A 6,517-nucleotide genomic window follows, 5' to 3' on the forward strand; every position below is an offset into this window, starting at 1 on the left:
ATAATACACTACCAGTCAAAAATATTTTTTAAAGAATTCGTCAAGCCTTCTTTCCGTTCATTAATGGGTCTTTCTTTCTTTCTTTCTTTCTTTCTTTCTTTCTTTCTTTCTTTCTTTCTTTCTTTCTTTCTTTCTTTCTTTCCATTCATCTATACATCCATCCATCTATCCATCCACCATCGTTCTTTCTTTCCATCCATCCGTCTGCCCGTCCGTCTTTTTCTTTCTTTCTTTCTTTCTTTCTTTCTTTCTTTCTTTCTTTCTTTCTTTCTTTCCATTCATCTATCCATCCATCCATCTATCCATCCACCATCGTTCTTTCTTTCCATCCATCCGTCTGCCCGTCCGTCTTTTTCTTTCTTTCTTTCTTTCTTTCTTTCTTTCTTTCTTTCTTTCTTTCTTTCCATTCATCTATCCATCCATCCATCTATCCATCCACCATCGTTCTTTCTTTCCATCCATCCGTCTGCCCGTCCGTCTTTTTCTTTCTTTCTTTCTTTCTTTCTTTCTTTCTTTCTTTCTTTCTTTCTTTCTTTCTTTCTTTCTTTCCTTCTTTCTTTCTTTCTTTCTTTCCATTCATCTATCCATCCATCCATCTATCCATCCACCATCGTTCTTTCTTTCCATCCATCCGTCTGCCCGTCCGTCTTTTTCTTTCTTTCTTTCTTTCTTTCTTTCTTTCTTTCTTTCTTTCTTTCTTTCTTTCTTTCTTTCTTTCTTTTCATCCATCCATCGGTCTGTCTTTCTTTCCATCCACTGATCTGTCTTTCCATCCATCTATGGGTCTTTCTTTCCATCCATCCATCGGTCCTTCTTTCTTTCTTTCTTTACATTCATCTATCCATCCATCCATCTATCCATCCACCATCGTTCTTTCTTTCCATCCATCCGTCCTTCTTTCTTTCTTTCTTTCTTTCTTTCTTTCTTTCTTTCTTTCTTTCTTTCCATCCATCCATCGGTCTGTCTTTCTTTCCATCCACTGATCTGTCTTTCCATCCATCTATGGGTCTTTCTTTCCATCCATCCATCGGTCCTTCTTTCTTTCTTTCTTTACATCCATCTATCCATCCACCATCGTTCTTTCTTTCCATCCGTCCGTCTTTCTTTCTTTCTTTCTTTCTTTCTTTCTTTCTTTCAGTCTTTCAGTCTTTCCATCCATCTATGGGTCTTTCTTTCCATCCATCCATCGGTCCTTCTTTCTTTCTTTCTTTACATTCATCTATCCATCCATCCATCTATCCATCCACCATCGTTCTTTCTTTCCATCCATCCGTCCTTCTTTCTTTCTTTCTTTCTTTCTTTCTTTCTTTCTTTCCATCCATCCATCGGTCTGTCTTTCTTTCCATCCACTGATCTGTCTTTCCATCCATCTATGGGTCTTTCTTTCCATCCATCCATCGGTCCTTCTTTCTTTCTTTCTTTACATCCATCTATCCATCCACCATCGTTCTTTCTTTCCATCCATCCGTCCGTCTTTCTTTCTTTCTTTCTTTCTTTCTTTCTTTCTTTCTTTCTTTCAGTCTTTCAGTCTTTCCATCCATCTATGGGTCTTTCTTTCTTTCCATCCATCAGCCCTTCTTTCTTTCTTTCTTTCCATTCATCTATCCATCGATCCATCTATCCATCCACCATCGTTCTTTCTTTCCATCCATCCGTCTGTCTGTCCGTCTGTCTTTCTTTTTCTTTCTTTCTTTCTTTCTTTCTTTCTTTCTTTCTTTCTTTCTTTCCATTCATCCATCCATTCCATCAGTCTTTCTTTTCATCCATCCATCAATCTTTCTTTCCTTCTTTTTTCCTTCTTTCCATTCATTACATTTTCAGCATCATTACTCCAGTCTTCAGTGTCACATGATCCTTCAGAAATCATTCTGATATGTTGATTTGCTGTTCAAGAAACATTTATTATTATTATTATTATTATTATTATTATTATTATTATTATTATTATTAATTATTATTATTATTATTATCATCATCATCAACAATATTTGAAACAGTTGAGTAATTTTTTTCAGGATTCTTTGATGAATAGAAAGATCCAAAGATCAGCATTTATCTGAAATAAAAAGCTTTTGTAACATTATACATTAAACCATTTTTTGGGAAAGAAATTATAGAAATTAACTTTTTTATTTAGCAAGGATGCTTTAAATTGATCAAAAGTGATAATGACATTTATGTTACAAATAATTTCTATTTCAGATAAATGATGTTCTTCTGAACTTCCTATTCATAAAAGAAACCTGAAAAAATTCTACTCAGCTGTTTTCAACATAATAATAATAATAATAATAATAAATGTTTTTTGAACAGCAAATCATAACATTTAAGTGATTTCTGAAGGATCGTGGGACTGGAGTAATGATGCTAAAAAAGTTAGCTTTGAAATCACAGTAATAAATTAAATTTTGAAATATAGTCAAATAGCAAACAGTTATTTTAAATAGTAAAAATATTTTAAAATACTGTTTACTGTTTTTGCGGTAATTTAGATCAAATAAATGCAGGCTTGGTGAGCAAAGAGACTTCTTTAAAATCATTAAAAATCTTATGTTTAAAAACTTGACTGGTGGTGTACATTAATCACAATTATCAATCAAATTTTCATAAATTAATATAATTTAAAAAAAAAAATGTACTTATTTGTTTATTTTTGAATGAATACATTAATAAATGGTGCTTCTAGAGTCCTCCATATGAATATTATTACCTCTCTTGTGCTGTGCTAACTGTCTTCTACATATAGGTGGCACTGTTGTGTCTTAAATGTGCTGTACGCAAAAACAGCCCCAACACAACATGGGCTAATATATCATTCTTCCCTCTCTCGCTTTCGTGTGTAAACTGACGAGTTACAAAAAACACCCCTGGTGTATTTTTAAAAACTACACTTATTTAAAAAAAATAATAATAATTTACACCCCAATGTTTAATAAGTGTGGTTAACTGCAATTATTTTCTATTGAACTTCAATTCAATCAAACCTGATGATAAGCAAATATGTTTCAGCCACAATCCATTCTTCCTTCCTTCCACCCTTTCTTCATTGATTGACAGGACAGTATAATAGATGGGCAAGTTGATATTCCCCACTTGTTTTCATGGCTGGGAGTTTTTAACCTGAGTGCCAGTAATATAAAGCATGCACATCAGGAGCGTGCTCTATTGTTGTTATGTTTTCACTTTATTTTTTATTATTGTCTGTTTATTTTGAGGCTGTTATTTGATGGCATCAAAGAGCACCCACGCACAAGAAAAAAGATTACGAAAAATCAGACGGGTCAGGTTTGCTCCATTCTTTTTGAAACTGGAGTGTTCTCAGAATACAGATGCAGCTGAAATTAATGTGTATCGTGCTGAAGGGGAAGCACACAACAGCTTCTCAAGGCTGAAGAGGCCCATTGAAGAGAACATGCAACAGTAGAACACAACACAACACCATTGCCACACAAAAAAGAGACATGTGCCTCTGGCCAAGTGTTTCTGAACGGAAAGACAAATATAGAGTCTGCAGATTCTGGAGAAGCTCTTAAATTAATGTTGAAATGATACAATATGCAACCCGAAGGCATGGAGAAAAATATCCATTTTTATAGGATATTGCAGAAAGTGTATATTACAGAATATTCCCGCCAGTGTAAATGTAAACATTCCCTCACATACAATGAAATTCTATGATGTCAAAATCTGGAATTGTTGGAAACCTTGTGTTTATTAATTATACGCCTGTGTTTGTTCTTCATAAGAAATAGTAATAGAAGGACTGAGAGTGTTAAAGCTCCATCCATCTATCAGTCTTTCTTACTTTCTGTCCATCCATCCATCAGTCTTTTTTTCTTTTCATCCATCCATCTTTCTTTCTTTCTTTCTTTCTTTCTTTCTTTCTTTCTTTCTTTCTTTCTTTCTTTCTTTCTTTCTTTCTTTCTTTCCATCCATCTGCCTTTTTTAATCCATCCATCCATCTGTCTGTTTCTTTCTTTCCATCCATTGGTCTGTCTTTCCATCCATCCATCCATAGGTCTTTCTTTCCATCCATCCATCCATCAATTAGTCTTTCCATCCATCCATCCATCCATCCATCCATCAATTAGTCTTTCCATCCATCCATCCATCCATCAGTTTTTCTTTCTTTCCATCCATCCATTAGTCTTTTTTTCCCATCCATCCATCATCTTTCTTTCTTTCCATCATCCATCCATCAGTCTTTCCTACCATCCATCCATCCATCCATCCATCAGTCTTTCTTTCTTTCTTTCTTTCTTTCTTTCTTTCTTTCTTTCTTTCTTTCTTTCTTTCTTTCTTTCTTTCTTTCTTTCTTTCTTTCTTTCCATCCATCCATCTGCCTTTTTTAATCCATACATCTATCTGTCTGTTTCTTTCTTTTCATCCATTGGTCTGTCTTTCCATCCATCCATCCATCCATCCATCCATAGGTCTTTCTTTCCATCCATCCATCCATCCATCAGTTTTTCTTTCTTTCCATCCATCCATTAGTCTTTTTTTCCCATCCATCCATCATCTTTCTTTCTTTCCATCATCCATCCATCAGTCTTTCCTACCATCCATCCATCCATCCATCAGTCTTTCTTTCTTTCTTTCTTTCTTTCTTTCTTTCTTTCTTTCTTTCTTTCTTTCTTTCTTTCTTTCTTTCTTTCTTTCTTTCTTTCTTTCCATCCATCCATCTGCCTTTTTTAATCCATACATCTATCTGTCTGTTTCTTTCTTTTCATCCATTGGTCTGTCTTTCCATCCATCCATCCATCCATCCATCCATAGGTCTTTCTTTCCATCCATCCATCCATCCATCCATCCATCCATCCATCAGTTTTTCTTTCTTTCCATCCATCCATTAGTCTTTTTTTCCCATCCATCCATCATCTTTCTTTCTTTCTTTCTTTCTTTCTTTCTTTCTTTCTTTCTTTCTTTCTTTCTTTCTTTCTTTCCATCCATCCATCTGCCTTTTTTAATCCATACATCTATCTGTCTGTTTCTTTCTTTTCATCCATTGGTCTGTCTTTCCATCCATCCATCCATCCATCCATCCATAGGTCTTTCTTTCCATCCATCCATCCATCCATCCATCAGTTTTTCTTTCTTTCCATCCATCCATTAGTCTTTTTTTCCCATCCATCCATCATCTTTCTTTCTTTCCATCATCCATCCATCAGTCTTTCCTACCATCCATCCATCCATCCATCAGTCTTTCTTTCTTTCTTTCTTTCTTTCTTTCTTTCTTTCTTTCTTTCTTTCTTTCTTTCTTTCTTTCTTTCTTTCTTTCTTTCTTTCTTTCCATCCATCCATCTGCCTTTTTTAATCCATACATCTATCTGTCTGTTTCTTTCTTTTCATCCATTGGTCTGTCTGTCTTTCCATCCATCCATCCATCCATCCATCCATAGGTCTTTCTTTCCATCCATCCATCCATCCATCCATCCATCCATCAGTTTTTCTTTCTTTCCATCCATCCATTAGTCTTTTTTTCCCATCCATCCATCATCTTTCTTTCTTTCCATCATCCATCCATCAGTCTTTCCTACCATCCATCCATCCATCCATCCATCCATCCATCAGTCTTTCTTTCTTTCTTTCTTTCTTTCTTTCTTTCTTTCTTTCTTTCTTTCTTTCTTTCTTTCTTTCTTTCTTTCTTTCTTTCTTTCCATCCATCCATCTGCCTTTTTTAATCCATACATCTATCTGTCTGTTTCTTTCTTTTCATCCATTGGTCTGTCTTTCCATCCATCCATCCATCCATAGGTCTTTCTTTCCATCCATCCATCCATCCATCCATCCATCCATCCATCCATCCATCAGTTAGTCTTTCCTACTTTCCATCCATCCATCCATCCATTAGTTTTTCTTTCTTTCTTTCTTTCTTTCTTTCTTTCTTTCTTTCTTTCTTTCTTTCTTTCTTTCTTTCTTTCTTTCTTTCTTTCTTTCTTTCTTTCTTTCCATTCATCTATCCATCTATCCACTGTTGGTCTTTCTTTCTTTCTTTCTTTCTTTCTTTCTTTCTTTCTTTCCAACCATCCATCCATCTATCTATCCATCCATCCATCAGTCCATCTGTCTTTCTTTCTTTCTCACATTCTGTTGATCGTTTTGTTGATCGTTTTAGCATTCTATCATTCATTTTATCATTTTAAAATAAAACAATATCATTTAATTTATGAAGCTACGAGAATACTTTTTGTGCATTTCTCTGTCAGTCTTTGACACTTCATGCGAGTTCCACAACGCATACATGTTGAACGTAGTAGTTGCATTGCTGTCTCTGCAGGGTCAGAAAGCTCTCAGATTTCATAAAAAATATCTTAACTTGTTTTCTGAAGATGATCGAAGGTCTTATGGGTTTGGAGGTCTTAAGGGATTGTTTACCCCAAACTGAAAATTCTGTCATGTTGACAGAATTTTCAGTTTTGGGTAAACAATCCCTTTAAAGTTGAACAGAAAAAATTAGTGTGAATGTCAAAATTTGTTACCACATTAAAAAATTTTCACAATCCTGAACATTTTCTTT

This window comes from Garra rufa, chromosome 13 (assembly GCF_049309525.1).
Source record: "Garra rufa chromosome 13, GarRuf1.0, whole genome shotgun sequence".
Taxonomy (NCBI): domain Eukaryota; kingdom Metazoa; phylum Chordata; class Actinopteri; order Cypriniformes; family Cyprinidae; genus Garra; species Garra rufa.